Source organism: Dermochelys coriacea, chromosome 6 (assembly GCF_009764565.3).
Source record: "Dermochelys coriacea isolate rDerCor1 chromosome 6, rDerCor1.pri.v4, whole genome shotgun sequence".
NCBI lineage: Eukaryota > Metazoa > Chordata > Testudines > Dermochelyidae > Dermochelys > Dermochelys coriacea.
In genome coordinates, this window is record NC_050073.1 from 13,120,055 (window position 1) to 13,136,263 (window position 16,209).

General features: G+C 42.4%; 1 protein-coding gene across 4 annotated transcripts in view; it reads right to left on the bottom strand.

The window, feature by feature from the left end:
* LOC119857280 (NACHT, LRR and PYD domains-containing protein 3-like) overlaps window positions 1-16,209 on the bottom strand; it is a 258,531-nt gene that overhangs the window by 142,600 nt on the left and 99,722 nt on the right. The gene's annotated exons all lie outside the window — the stretch shown is intronic.

Consider the following 16,209-nt stretch of genomic DNA (forward strand, 5'->3'; position numbering starts at 1 on the left):
TGGTTGAGTTCAGGATCCTGACGCAGGGAAGAAAGGTAAGCAGCAGGATACGGACCCTGGACTTCAGGAAAGCAGACTTTGACTCCCTCAGGGAACAGATGGCCAGGATCCCCTGGGGGACTAACATGAAAGGGAAGGGAGTCCAGGAGAGCTGGCTGTATTTCAAGGAATCCCTGTTGAGGTTACAGGGACAAACCATCCCGATGAGTCGAAAGAATAGTAAATATGGCAGGCAACCAGCTTGGCTTAATGGTGAAATCCTAGCGGATCTTAAACATAAAAAAGAAGCTTACAAGAAGTGGAAGGTTGGACATATGACCAGGGAAGAGTATAAAAATACTGCTCGGGCATGTAGGAAAGATATCAGGAGGGCCAAATCGCACCTGGAGCTGCAGCTAGCAAGAGATGTCAAGAGTAACAAGAAGGGTTTCTTCAGGTATGTTGGCAACAAGAAGAAAGCCAAGGAAAGTGTGGGCCCCTTACTGAATGAGGGAGGCAAGCTAGTGACAGAGGATGTGGAAAAAGCTAATGTACTCAATGCTTTTTTTGCTTCTGTTTTCACTAACAAGGTCAGCTCCCAGACTGCTGTGCTGGGCAACACAAAATGGGGAAGAGATGGCCAGCCCTCTGTAGAGATAGAGGTGGTTAGGGACTATTTAGAAAAGCTGGACGTGCACAAGTCCATGGGGCCGGACGAATTGCATCCGAGAGTGCTGAAGGAATTGGCGGCTGTGATTGCAGAGCCCTTGGCCATTATCTTTGAAAACTCGTGGCGAACGGGGGAAGTCCCGGATGACTGGAAAAAGGCTAATGTAGTGCCCATCTTTAAAAAAGGGAAGAAGGAGGATCCTGGGAACTACAGGCCAGTCAGCCTCACCTCAGTCCCTGGAAAAATCATGGAGCAGGTCCTCAAAGAATCAATCCTGAAGCACTTAGAGGAGAGGAAAGTGATCAGGAACAGTCAGCATGGATTCACCAAGGGAAGGTCATGCCTGACTAATCTAATCGCCTTTTATGATGAGATTACTGGTTCTGTGGATGAAGGGAAAGCAGTGGATGTATTGTTTCTTGACTTTAGCAAAGCTTTTGACACGGTCTCCCACAGCATTCTTGTCAGCAAGTTAAGGAAGTATGGGCTGGATGAATGCACTATAAGGTGGGTAGAAAGCTGGCTAGATTGTCGGGCTCAACGGGTAGTGATCAATGGCTCCATGTCTAGTTGGCAGCCGGTGTCAAGTGGAGTGCCCCAGGGGTCGGTCCTGGGGCCCGTTTTGTTCAATATCTTCATAAATGATCTGGAGGATGGTGTGGATTGCACTCTCAGCAAATTTGCGGATGATACTAAACTGGGAGGAGTGGTAGATACGCTGGAGGGGAGGGATAGGATACAGAAGGACCTAGACAAATTGGAGGATTGGGCCAAAAGAAATCTAATGAGGTTCAATAAGGATAAGTGCAGGGTCCTGCACTTAGGATGGAAGAATCCAATGCACCGCTACAGACTAGGGACCGAATGGCTCGGCAGCAGTTCTGCGGAAAAGGACCTAGGGGTGACAGTGGACGAGAAGCTGGATATGAGTCAGCAGTGTGCCCTTGTTGCCAAGAAGGCCAATGGCATTTTGGGATGTATAAGTAGGGGCATAGCGAGCAGATCGAGGGACGTGATCGTTCCCCTCTATTCGACACTGGTGAGGCCTCATCTGGAGTACTGTGTCCAGTTTTGGGCCCCACACTACAGGAAGGATGTGGATAAATTGGAAAGAGTACAACGAAGGGCAACGAAAATGATTAGGGGTCTAGAGCACATGACTTATGAGGAGAGGCTGAGGGAGCTGGGATTGTTTAGTCTGCAGAAGAGAAGAATGAGGGGGGATTTGATAGCTGCTTTCAACTACCTGAAAGGGGGTTTCAAAGAGGATGGCTCTAGACTGTTCTCAATGGTAGCAGATGACAGAACGAGGAGTAATGGTCTCAAGTTGCAATGGGGGAGGTTTAGATTGGATATTAGGAAAAACTTTTTCACTAAGAGGGTGGTGAAACACTGGAATGCGTTACCTAGGGAGGTGGTAGAATCTCCTTCCTTAGAGGTTTTTAAGGTCAGGCTTGACAAAGCCCTGGCTGGGATGATTTAACTGGGACTTGGTCCTGCTTTGAGCAGGGGGTTGGACTAGATGACCTTCTGGGGTCCCTTCCAACCCTGATATTCTATGATTCTATGATTCTATGAACCCAGACACCTGAGCAGTAATCTAAATATTAACCAGAAGGGAATTATTGGACGTCATCCAGAACAAGCAGATGAACAGTAACTATCTCAATACTGTAAAGCAAATAGTCTGAAGTTGGTTTAATTGGAGTGGTCAAAACTCTGTGGTAGCTGTGTTCTGTATCAAAAAATAGAGAAAATAAAGGATATGAAGGGGGAGCATATAAGGGGGTCTCAGAGATGGAGAAGACTGGAGAAAAGAGAGAGGAAATCAGAGGGAACCTCTGGGGTCCTGTGTAAATCCTCCCCCGGTAATTCAAATGATCAGATGGTAATTTATCCCTGAGGGTGAGGGTTGAGGTCCCATATATGAAAGATGTACTTCCCTTGGATTGTTTCCCTTTCAGTCCAAGTGTTATAGGGAGAGTACAGGTACTTAGGAAAACACTTTTATTTGAGGACAGATTTATGTGATATTTTGGTATTTTATTTTTGGATTTAAATGAAGGGGAATGCAGGAAAAAAAATGGGATAGGTGTGGAAGTCTACAAACTGAAATCATGCCATATCAAGGCACACCATTTTAATATAATTTAATTAGAAATGGGAGAGACATTTCCCACAACAAAATTCAACGCATCAGACAGCCTCTCTGCAGACAATCCTCAATTATAAATGAGAGGTAAAAACTAGATGGACTGCAATCTTTAGTGAAAATAAAAGGAAAAAACTAAACAAAAACAACCCCCCACCGCCCAAATCTGTGCCAAGATTACCTGTGTCCACATCTTGCAAACTATTGTAATAATCTTTGTTCAAAATATGCCTTGTGAGGTATCATTTGAGAACTCATGATTTGCTGGTTATTATTGTCCTGGTAAAATTTGTGTGGCAACATCACATGTGAAATTATAAGATTCCACTGTATAGTGTTACCAACACGTTCCAAACTGAGGTTGGCAAACAGATCAGCCTCAAACAAAGAAGTGTGTACTCTGTGCAATTTATATTCAGGAAACAGTTATCACGCAGGAAGGGGAATTAAAGGAGGGTTAAACAGGTGAGGGAAAAGCAGCAGGGCACAGCCTTCCCCATAGACTTTTTGTCTCCCAAATCCCAACTGGAAATGCTTCTCTAAGGGGAGACAGGACTATAAAAAGAAGTGTCAGACACTCCAGGTATATACCTCTTTCTCTGCCCACTGAATTCATGGCACCTGAAAGACAAAGGAAGCAGCACTGGATGGTGGAGGGGTTCTTAACAAATAATTTGGTCTGTGATCTGCTGAAGCATGTGGTGGGAATCTTTGCTTTCAATCTAATGTAGCTTGTTACATTGGCATTAGTAAATATTTTATCTTTATTTTTCTTGTAACCATTTTTGACATTTAAGCCTCATTACTTGTACTCACTTTAAATCTATCTCTTTGTAGTTAATAAACTTGTTTTATTGTTTTATCTAATCCAGTGTGTTTAAATTGTAGTGTTTGAAATAGTAAACTGGCATATTATTTCTATGAAAGAAATGACAGACTTTATATAATTTGTACTCTACAGAAGAGGGCTGGGAAGTACAGAACATACATTTTTGGGGGAAATCTTGGACTGGGGCTGTGTTGGAGTCACCCTGAAATATTACCAAGACTGGTGAGAAGAAGAGGATAACCCAAGTGTGGCTGGCAGGCTACAGTTACACACAGACACTCAGGGTGTGGCTTGCATGCTGGCAGGCGGATTGCTAATGGTCCAGGTGGGAGCTACTTCAGCAAGGCATTGCTAAACAACAAATCTACCCTGTATTCTAAATAAACCCAGCTCTGCACCAGAGCTAAGCAGCTTTATGTTAACTTTCCAGATCTTGGTTTCTCACAGTAGAGTTCCTTCGAATGCCATCACCTGCAGGTAAATCTTAGAATGCATATTAGAGCCATTTTTTTAAAGTGTGAAGTTACATTACAGCCCTGATGCCACCTACCTCTGCAAGTGGGTTAGGAATTTATCTAAGTTGTGTCTCTATTTGAAAATTTTTTACTAGTTGGACAGTTTATGTAGTGAACAAAAACAAAAACCCCTCACACACAGGTCATCGAGGAATCCATTTTGAAGCATTTGGAGGAAAGGAGGGTGATCAGGAACAGTCAACATGGATTCACCAAGGGCAAGTCTTGCATGATCAAACTGATTGCCCTCTCTAATGAGATATCTGGCTCTGTGGATATGGAGAAAGTAGTGGATGTGATATATCTTGACTTTAGCAAAGCTTTTGATACGGTCTCCCATAGTATTCTTGCCAGCAAGTTAAAGAAGTATGGATGGGATGAATGGACTATAAGGTGGATAGAAAGCTGGCTAGATTGTCAGGCTCAACGGGTCGTGATCCACTGCTCAATGTCTAGTTGGCAGCTGGAATCAAGCGGAGAGATGGTCACACAGCAAAATGGGCTGTCTCCTCTTTCAGGGATCTCAGCCCAACACCAAACTCCCAAGGAGAAACCTGCCACCAGAATAGACTGTAATCCGAGCACAAGGCAGACAGCAAACTCTCTGGCTGCTTGCACAGCTTCCTCCTTCCAAGACTGCATATCCACCAAATCTTGCAAAATCCAATACAACAAACAAAACACGTGTCGCCCCAAGACTAAAATCTTGTTTACGTGCTAAAAAAGAACTTGGAAGACTATAACAGAACCGCCTGGTGACACCTGCCATTACAACATGTCCAATGCCTAACACACTGAGACCCTGATCATGGACGGGGCATTTAAACAATACCATAATACACTAATAATTCAATAACAAAAATCTTGTTTAGTTCAGAGTTGCTCGGTGACAGCTTATGCTCTTCTCACACTTCAGAAAACCAGGAAATAAAGAGCGAAGGTAAACACCCATACAACCTTAAGTCTGCCCCCTGGAGCTGGCAATAGCCACTGGGAATTAAGTGCAATCCCTCTAGATTCATCCACTGTGTTAGTTGTAACTGTATTACACATACACACACACTTTTTTAAATCTTCAGAAAACTAAATTATTATTATTATCAATAGTTCTGCCCTTTAAAACAACATCATGAATGTCAAAGGAATGGGCAGAAATCAAAGAAAAAAACAAAACGAAAAAGTCCCCAGAACATTCTACTTCAGGAGACTGATTTTCAAAGGGTGGAGGGGTGTATTATGGGCATTAGAGGTAATTTGTTTCTGCGGATTTGTTTTTCTTTAGCCAAAGAAACAAAAAGAGGAGGAGCCATAATACTGGCTAAACATGTCCTATCAGATTAAAGATGAATTGAAGGGAAAGGAGGAAGAGTTTATTTTCTCAAAGGGCACAACAGCTGGGTTATGAATAACAGTGGGCTCAGTGGAGATATAAATGTTGACAGCCTGATGATTTATCTGCCAGACATAAAGGAAAGAAACATTTTAACACATTTTAGAAAAATGTCCGGGCACAGAAATCCCCAAGCCTGCCTTTCCAGCCACTGCAGTTCTCAAGGATCTCTGTCTCTCATGGATACTTCTCAGCGTCAAGCTCTCCACGGCTTCTCTTATCTTCTGATCACCTTCTCATGGCTTACATCCCCTGCTGGCTGTAACACACACAGGCACAGCTGCCACCAAACACATCTCCTACCCCTACATTTGCAACCAGACCTCAGAAAAACTGCTCAGGGTGCATGGCTAAGCTTTTCATCTGCCTTTCCATGTGGCCTATTGTTTCAAGAGGTGGTTCCTATTGTTTCTCCTATCACTATACAAAAGGATATTTAATTGATCCTCCTATTTAGCCTGAAAGAAGGCTGGTTGGCAGACCCATCAGAATTTCAAGTTCATTGAGAGGCATTTATAACTTTAAATCTTATTACGCCTTTTTGTCGGGAAGTTGTTAAACTTCCCCTTGTATGGAAGGTTTTTTTAGAAGGTCAAAAGTGAGTAGACGAAAGAAAATAATATTTGAGGCACTGGCAATGCACAGCAATCCTAAACTGCTCTTCCATGGCCACAGAAGGATTCTCTCTATACAGAAGCCTCTGATGACACCTCTACCCAACAGTGCTTCCTTCACCATGCCCCCATCCCCACATGCCAGCATAGGGACAGTGGCCAGGGGGATGGGGTGTAGCTGGAGCACCCCTAAACTCTGGCACTCTCCAGCTTCTGGAGGAGAGCCTTTTGGCCAGAGGCAGCCAGTAAATAATAGAGCAAAAACTGCACCTCTCTGCCTAAAGGCCAGGAATCCAAAGTTCAACCCACACCCGTATTTTACAGACATGAAACATGACTGACCATGTTTGGTCAACACCAAAGGTACCCTGTATTCTAAATAAACCCAGCCCTGCACCAGAACTAAGCAGCTTTATGTTAACTTCCAAGATCTTGGTTTCTCACAGGAGAGTTGCTTCAAGTGCCATCACCCACAGTTAAACTCTTAGAATCCATATAAGAGCCATTTTTTTTAAAGTGTGAAGTTACATTACAGCCCCGCTGGCACTTACTTCTGCAACTGGGTTAGAAGTTTATCTTAGTTTTGTCTCTACTTGAAAAATTTTTACTAGTTGTGCAGCTTATATAGTGAACAAAAACAAAGAAAAATAACCTCTCATAAGAGTCAAACAATGATCCATATTTTTATTTCAGAAGCTATTCATATTTCTTCTTTTTCATCGCTCCTCCCGCCTGGGATGGTCTCAGTGATTTTTTTAAAACAAAGTTCCTCATTTATTTATTTATTTATTTATTTATTATTCTCTGTTTGCAGTATTTATTGCAGATTCCTTGCTTGGATCTTCAGTGGTAGCCTGTATGCCTGGTCCCAGAGATGGATACTACAGGCTCTATGCTTACATTTCTCAGTATACAGACTCACACTGTGTAGAAGTATAGATGACAATAAGCCTGGTTTACATGGTTAATAAGGACCACCTCCTACTGGCCCTGCAAGCAGTCCCACATCTCAGTTTCCATCTTGGATACTGAAACAAACTCAGTACAACTCTTGGAGTATGTAAATAGCCTTTCCTCAAAGTTGATTTATTACCACAGGTCCTACTACCATAAAAACCAGAATCTCCCCAGCTCAGTCCAAACAATCCATTTGTCCCAACCGTCAAACACCAAGTACAGGTCTAGAGTGTCTCACCACACCTCATCCAAGCCCTTCTAGCTCGGTTGGTTCTTTGCCCTGTTTCTTTCCCAGGTGTGGTTCCAGGTCTCATCTAGAGATATCAGTGGGTTCACCCCACCATCCTTCCCCAGCCTTCAGCACTCTCTGGTTGCAGCTCTCCAGCTCAGAGAGCCAGCAGACCTCTCCCTCTGCCGCTGTCGACCTTCAGCCCTCGCCAGCCATGGCTCTTTGGCCTAGTGAAGTTTGCAGGTGAACCCCCCCCCGCAACTGCCTTCAGCTTTCACCAGCCTGCTCTGGCTCCACTGTTCAACCAGGGAACGCTTTCCATTCCCCGCTACAGGGCAACTCCTTCCTGAAGCTCACAGCCCAGTTCTGCTCTGCTTCCAGGCTCCCTCTGGGTTCTTGACTCCTCCCTCTCAGGATTCTGAACTCTCATTAATAACTTCCAGAGGCAGTTCTGCCCTCCTCATTACACCAAATTAGGGCACATCCTTACTGGAACAGGAGAGCTGGGCCCTATTCCATTTAAGGGGCCAGCTTCCCTGCTACAAGCACCTAGCCAAGAATTTTGCATGATTTACATATGGATAAAACTTCTCTCCCCCTCCCAGCCTAGCTAAAAAGAACCCCCAAATGCTGCCAAGCAAATAACACCCTGCTTTCCCATAATGTAAAGGGGTCCATTATAGACTGCGAGTGAATCAAGATCAAGAGATGGGTGGGGAAACTATTAGAGTTTAACTAGAAATAACTGGCTATGAACCCATAAAAGAGAAGGATATATAAATGGATCAAATCTCTTGATTCCCCAAAGAAGTCCAATTCACATATTTTCATCCCAAATTTTAACCTTCACATATCTCTCCCATATAAATCAAACATACCATAGATAATTTGTTCCTTCAATGTGTCTTTCACCCTGAATTAGAAGCTATATATATATATATAATCTATGTTGTTCCTCTTATGTCATGCCTTGTGTTCTACTATAAGCCCTGAAAGATATGAAATGAAAGGTATTAGATGTAACCAAAGAATGTACAGACTAGGAACTAGAAGGGATTTTTGTTTTCTTTCTAAATGATTGCTGCACTATAGAAGTGGTATGAAGAAAGGAAAAAGAATACTGAAAGAGATAAGCACCTAATCAGGGCATAACTTTGGAACATTAAAAGAAATTCCTAAAAGAGGGGGTAATTTCAGTTGAGAGTGTGAGATAATAATGAAATTCAATCTTTGAAATTAATTAAATATAAGATCCCTCTGACTAAGAAAAGCTTCTGAGAGATTTGTTATACATCGACACCACCTACTGGAGATCCACACTTGCCATTCTCTCTGAGCACGGACAGGTCAAGTGTCCAATAGAAAATTAGAGGATAGCCCTGGCCAATGAGTCCTGCAATCAGGGTATATAAGACTGAGGTCACTGTGGGGACCGCAGGGTTGATAAATCCATTGAAGAAGGTGCAGGACTAAGACGCACTACTGGGCACCTGACCAGCCCCATAGACCAACCCTCCCCATCCTAGGGTTACCAGGACTGAGAAGAAGAAGCGGTGAGATTTAATTTCAGAAATTGTATTTCGCTTTGTGTTCATTAAATATATATGTATTGATAAACTGAATGTTATCATGCTGCATGTACACTCTATTTAGCAAGACCTCAAGTAACCACATTATGGATTTTTACTAACTAAAGTTATCTGCTTGTTTCTCCTTTTTAAGCCCAAGTATACTGGCCAAAGAGAACCTCAAAATATAGCTTTAACCAACTGATTTTGAGATTTAATCCTGTCCCTTTCATACTTTAAATAGCACTAGCAGGCACCATATTAGTAAACGTGCCTAATGACAATTGAAGGCTTATTCCTTGGAGAATTACTGGAATTACTTAAAGTGGAATAAATGTGTGACTGGGAATAAAGAACTGATAACTAATGATTATAAGTAGATGTAATAAGAAATGTTGGTGATTTGTTTTGCTCCTTGGTATAGTTGCTGGACCTCAATGCTGGTCTATGTGGTTAACCACTTGCAAGTCTGCATGTCTTCTGTGTATTCAGTACATGCCTAGAATATTTGTGTATCTATACCGGTCTCGTGAAGTGTTGTGTAGATACATAAGTGGTTCAGGGAGAATTAATAAACTGTTGGTCAGTTAAGAGCCCCACGTGTCCTGATCTGAGAAATACAGTCTATGGTAAAAGCTGACCTGAAAAGCATCTAGCATTAAAATTAGTGTGCTAACGCTCCCTGGACTCCAAAAAAAAAAAAAAAGGGGTTCTCCTATTTAAATTCATTTCCAACATTGGCTACAACATTTATCAAATTGGCTAATCTATTTGTTGGATTTCAGCTCTAAAATCTAACTGGCCCCTTGGGAAATTTGTCAAATAGCCCCACATTGACACTTACAGCCGTGGGTTATGCTTGGCATTTTTAATGTCGCAGTGTGGGGTATTAGGCCAGTGCCCTTTGTATAGAATCCCATCACATGCAGCAATTTCATCTCTATTATTATTATTATTACATACATTTTAATGGGCTTCTCCCCCAGTGCAGAGAGTTGTGGCAAGAGACAGAGCCTGAGGGAATGGGAAATTGAAACACAGTGTGCATATGATTGGTGGTACTGCCCATCACCCGCTCCAGGGGAAGCAGGCACTGCTGTGTTTGGGATCTCATGATATTATAGTTTTTTTTCATTTTAGATATATGGTCTCACCTCATTCTCTCCAATACCCCACTGTTACAATATATGTTATACCAATATGGCACTATAGTGGGGACACCAGGGATTTTTCCTTTGGCTGGCCATCTACAATTACATTGTCATGCTGCTGGAAGGCTGGTCATTTTTTGTTTCTTGTCTGACCTTGTCAAAGTTTGTTTTGGAAATGCATAATATTGGAGCCAAACTCCTCCTCGTGCAGTTCTCTGATTTCCCTATTTATAGATGCCCTTGAAAGCACGGGCTGCTTTAAGAAGCTCCTTTCTGGGCCTTCATTTCACATTAATAAGTACTTTTGCAAAGTCATAATTATTTTCTGACATATAGGCAGTACTGCCAATTACAGACGTCCAAAAGTCATGAGTCAGGCCCCAAAAATCATGATTAAAATTAGTGCTTTTGTGTTTCTTTTCAGTAGTTTTCTAGTTCCTGAGTTTGTAGGTTATGCATGGGTTACATTTTTAATCTTCTCTCTACAATCATGAGGGTCTAGAAAAATAATTATAAATATAAATTTAAACTGAAATTCTCAAATATTCATATGACTCCAGGAGCTGGAGTCCCCACCAAGTATTATAAACCTTGCAATAAAATGGCAAGAATTAGCAACGCTAGGTGGTTCTTTGCACAGTGGATTCTGTAATATGGCTTACAACTCTTAAATTTCATGAACATATTATGGTCAGAAATCAGTAGAGCTGGAATACACCACCAGTCACAACAGCCAGCATTTGTCTTTCAATGGGCAGAGTTGTGTCATGTTTTACTCAGTCCATTAGAAGCAAATGTCCATGAGGAGAACCCCCACTAAAAGCACTTCAGTACTAATGCTCCATGACAACATTTTTTAAAATTCCGTAAAGCTTTTCTCTTGTCTGCCATCCCAGTGCCATCCTTCAATGCCCTCAAGCAGCATTCTGAGCAGAACACTCAGTTGTGACAAGTTAAGGCTGAATTTGCTGAGACATATTAACATGCTGTGACAGGGGGCACTGTCCCTCCAGAGGAGCTGCCAGGTCCAGCTCTGTTGTCTTGGTTTCTTCCCTGAATGAGGGCTTCTTGCGGCTGTAGTCCAAAGCAAAGCCCAAGAGGCACTGTCATAAACATACAGCTAAGGGTAGCATAAAATTCCTCCTTTACCTGTAAAGGATTAATCAGTTCCATTAACCTAGTTGGCACCTGACCAAAAGGACCAATGGGGAAAGAAGATACTTTAAAATCTGGAGGGTGGGGGGGAGGAGGAAGGCTTTGTTTTGTGTTCTGTGGGGGCTCTCTCCGAGACAAAGAAAGAGAGACCAAGCAAGTAATCCAGTTCCTACTGAAATGATACATCTAACATTACAGAAATAGTAAGTAATAGCAAGGAAATGCATTACATTATCTTTTGTTTTAGCTTGTGAATTTTTCCTGTGCTAAGAGGGAGATTTATCCCTGTTTTTTGTAACTTTGACATTTTGCCTAGAGGGGAATCCTCTGTGTTTAAATAGACTCATAGATATTAAGGTCAGAAGGAACCATTATGATCATCTAGTCTGATCTCTTGCACAATGCAGGTCACAGAATCTCACCCACACACTCCTGCAATAAAACTCTCACCTATGTCTGAGCTATTGAAGTCCTCAAATCATGGTTTAAAGACTTCAAGGTGCAGAGAATCCTCCAACAAGTGACCCGTGCCCCATGCTGCAGAGGAAAGCAAAAAACCCCCAGGGCCTCTTCCAATCTGCCCTGGAGGAAAACTCCTTCCCGACCCCAAATATGGCGATCAGCTGAACCCTGAGCATGTGGGCAAGATTCACCAGCCAGATACCCAGGAAAGAATTCTCTGTAGTAACTCAGATCCCACCCCATCTAACATCCCATCACAGGCCATTGGGCCTATTTACCATGAATAAAGATCAATTAATTGCCAAAATCATGTTATCCCATCATACCATCTCCTCCATAAACTTATCTAGTTTAATCTTGAAGCCAGATAGGTCTTTTGCCCTCACTGCTTTCCTTGGAAGGCTGTTCCAGAAGTTCACTCCTCTGATGGTTAGAAACCTTTATCTAATTTCAAGTCTAAACTTCCTGATGGCCAGTTTATATCCATTTGTTCTTGTGTCCACATTGGTACTGATCTTAAATAATTCCTCTCCCTCTCTGGTATTTATCCCTCTGATATATTTATAGAGAGCAATCATATCTCCCCTCAGCCTTCTTTTGGTTAGGCTAAACAAGCCAAGCTCCTTGAGTCTCCTTTTATAAGACAGGTTTTCCATTCCTTGGATCATCCTAGTAGCCCTTCTCTGTACCTTTTCCAGTTTGAATTCATCCTTCTTAAACATGGGAGACCAGCACTGCACACAATATTCCAGATGAGGTCTCACCAATACCTTGTATAACGGTACTAACACCTCCTTATCTCTACTGGAAATACCTCTCCTGATGCATCCCAAGACCGCATTAGCTTTTTTCATGGCCATATCACATTGGCAGCTCATAGTCATCCTGTGGTCAACCAATACACCAAAGTCCTTCCCTTCCTCCATTACTTCTAACTGATGCGTCCCCAGCTAAAATTCTTGTTATTAATCCCTAAATGCATGACCTTACACTTCTCACTATTACATTTCATCCTATTACTCCAGTTTACAAGGTCATCCAGATCCTCCTATATGATATCCTGGTCCTTCTCTAAATTGGCAATACCTCCCAGCTTTGTATCATCCACAAACTTTATTAGCACACTTCCACTTTTTGTGCCGAGGTCAGTAATAAAAAGATTAAATAAGATTGGTCCCCAAACCTATCCCTGAGGAACTCCACTGATAACCTCTCTCCAGTCTGACAGTTCACCTTTCAGTATCACCCGCTATAGTCTCCCCTTTAACCAATTCCTTAACCACTTTTCAATTTTCATATTGATCCCCATCTTTTCCAATTTAACTAATAATTCCCCTTGTGGCACGATATCAACGCCTCACTGAAATCTAGGTAACTTAGATCCACTGCATTTCCTTTGTCTAAAAAATCTGTTACTTTCTCAAAGAAGGTGATCAGGTTGGTTTGGCACAATCTACCTTTTGTAAAACCACGTTGTATTTTGTCCAGTTTACCATTGACATCAATGTCCTTAACTACTTTCTCCTTCACAATTTTTTCCAAGACCTTGCATATTACAGATGTCAAACTAACAGGCCTGTAGTTACCCGGATCACTTTTTTTCCCTTTCTTAAAAATAGGAACTGTGTTAGTAATTTCTCCAGACATACGGTACAATCCCTGAGTTTACAGATTCATTAAAAATTCTTGCTAATGGGCTTGCAATTTCATGTGCCAATTCCTTTAATATTCTTGGATGAAGATTATCTGGGCCCCCCGATTTAGTCCCATTAAACTGTTCAAGTTTTGTTTCTACCTAAGATATGGTAATATCTACCTCCATATTCTCATTCCCATTTGTCAGGCTATGATTATCCTTAAGATCCTCATTAGACTCATTAAGGACTGAGGCAAAGTATTTGTTTAGATATTGGGCCATGCCTAGATTATCCTTAACCTCCACTCCATCCTCAGTGTTTAGCGGTCCCACTTCTTCTTTCTTTGTTTTCTTCTTATTTATACGGCTATAGAACTTTTTACTATTGGTTTTAATTCCCTTTGCAAGGTCCAACTCTACTTGACTTTTAGCCTTTCTCACTTTATCCCTACATGTTCTGACCTCAATAAGGTAGCTTTCCTTGCTGATCCCTCCCATCTTCCACTCCCTGTATGCTTTCTGCTTTTTCTTAATCACCTCTCTGAGATGCTTGCTCATCCAGCATGGTCTGCAACTCCTGCCTATGAATTCTTTCCCCTTTCTTGGGATGCAGGCTTCCGATAGCTTCTGTAGCTTTGATTTAAAGTAATCCCAGGCCTCCTCTGCCTTTAGATCCATAAATTCTTCAGTGCAATCCACTCCCCTAACTAATTTCCTTAATTTTTGAAAGTCAGGCCTTTTGAAATCAAATACCCTAGTCGCACATTTATTTTTGTTTATCCTTCCATTCAGTTAGAACTGAATTAGCTCATGATCACTTGAACCAAGATTGTCCCCTACAACCGTTTCTTCTATGAGGTCCTCACTACTCACCAAAACCAATTCTAAAATGGCATCCCATCTTGTCAGTTCAGCAACTACTTGATGAAGGAATCCATCAGCTATCGCATCTAGGAAAATCTGAGCCCTATTATTATTGCTAGCACTTGTCCTCCAGTCTATATCTGGGAAGTTAAAGTCTCCCATGATCACGCAGTTTCCATTAGTATTTACTTCATTAAAAACATTAAAGAGGGCTCTATCCATATCCAAATTAAATCCCGGTGGTCTATAGCACACCCCAAGCATTATCACAGGAGAGGCTCTACTAGTTTTCTTCCTCAATGTGATTTTTGCCCAGACAGTCTTCTCCATTGCATCGCTTCTTATTTTTTTACATTCTACATCATCATTGATATGCAATGATACTCCACCACCTTTATCTTTATTTCTGTCTTTCCTAAACAAAACATACCCTTCAATACCTGTAGTCCACTCATGACTACTATTCCACCATGTTTCTGTTATCCCTATAATATCTGGTTTCACTTCCTGCACCAGTAGCTCTAGTTCCTCCATTTTGTTACCTAGGCTCCTCGCATTGGTGTACAAACATCTTAATTTTTGCTGTTTGGCCTTGCTCACATTCTTTACCTGATTAGGCATGGACATTCTACAGCCAGTATCACCTATTAGACTGGTATCCACACTGCCCTTCCTCCTTATGTCCAATCTCCTACCCATGGCTGTATCCTTTCTTACTTTGTTTTCTTCCCTCTCAATGTTAAAATCCGGCCTGGAGATTACCTGGACATCTCCCAACCTTCTCCCACAAATTCCTAGTTTAAAGCTCTTTAGTCAGTTGTGCCAGCCTCCATCCTAGAAGTCTATTTCCTTCCTTACTCAGATGAAGTCCATCCCAAGAGAACTGTCCTCTGTCCATGAATGCTTCCTAGTGGCCATATATCCCAAAACCCTCCTTATAGCACCACTGCCTGAGCCATCTGCTGATAGTCATAATCTTATCACACCTTTGTTGCCCTTCTCTAGGAACAGGCAGAATCCCACTAAAGATCACCTGAGCCTTGATTTCCTTAAGCCTCTTCCCCAGCCTGGCATCTCACTGGATACGTTCCAGTAAGAATCTACCGGTATCATTTGTTCCCATATGAAGGACAATCAGTGGATTCTTTCCGCTCCCTTTAGGATCGTCTTCAACCTCAGGTCCACATCCTGTATTTTAGCACCTTGGTCAGCAGCACACCACCTATTCTCTGGATCAGCTCTGGTTACAGGCCTGTCCATTCTTCTCAGTAAGGAGTCCCCGATCACATAGACCTGCCTTTTCCTGGTGACGGTGCTATTCTCCAGTGTATCCCCTGTTCCCTCTGGCTGCAAGTTCTTTCCATTCCTATTCTCCCTTGTAATCCTCTTTAACCCACCCTGTATCCTCCTGGGACTCATATTTGGTGTAGTCTCCATTGACTCTTCCCCTTTTCCTATAGGATTAGCCGCTCTTCTCTTCTTCCTTGCCCTTCCACCTTCAGTGACCACCTGCTGAGCCCCTTCTTCATTTTCCAACTCTGCAAACCTGTTCTTGAGCTCTATTTCTCCTTCACTAGCCCGTCTTTTCCTCTGACTGGTTCTCTTAGTTACATGCTTCCACTGCCCATTTTCTTCACCCAGCAGTCTCCCCTCAGAGTTCTTCAGTCCTGCTTCCATCTACAAGTCTGAGCTTTTCCCTTCAGCCGCCTCGTGTCTTTGCTCCGTAATCCGCTCAAACCCTCTTCTAAACTCAAACAGACTTTCCACCTGCATCTCCAATCCTCGGATCTTTTCTTCCATCAGCTCTGTCAGACGGCACTTCATGCAGACGAAACTCTTTCCAGGTACCCCCTCCAGGATCATGTACATACCGCAACTTCCACATCCCATCATCCTCATTGTGTCTTCCATGACATGAGTCACTCCCACTGCTGCCTCCGTATCTGTCATAGCCTTCCCACTTAAATCCTGTTAATCTGGGAAACACAAACCACACCAAACCACCACCACCCACAGCAAAACCAAACCCCAAACAAGC